The following is a 321-nucleotide window of genomic DNA, read 5'->3' as shown; positions in this document are numbered from 1 at the left end:
TGACATGGCGATAATGGTGACCATGGTGACATAGTGATAATGGTGGACATGGTCATAATGGTGACCATGGCGATAATGGTGACTGTGGTGATTATGGTGACCATGGTGATAATGGTGACCATGGTGATAATGGTGACCATGGTGATACCTTTAGAAGTTGGGAACACAATGTAACGTAACAGGCTTAATAATTCACAATATTAAATATACTGCATATTAGATTTGAATCTTAGCTTACCTCTTTTTACTACCTCATTTGCCATGAAGACAGAACAATGAGGCAGCAACAGACAGAAACTAATTCAAGCCAGGGCAACAGAG

The sequence above is a fragment of the Oncorhynchus nerka genome, linkage group LG5, assembly GCF_034236695.1.
Source record: "Oncorhynchus nerka isolate Pitt River linkage group LG5, Oner_Uvic_2.0, whole genome shotgun sequence".
Classification (NCBI taxonomy): Eukaryota; Metazoa; Chordata; class Actinopteri; order Salmoniformes; family Salmonidae; genus Oncorhynchus; species Oncorhynchus nerka.
The sequence above is the reverse complement of the archived record's forward strand: the minus strand, read 5'-3'. Positions refer to the sequence as shown.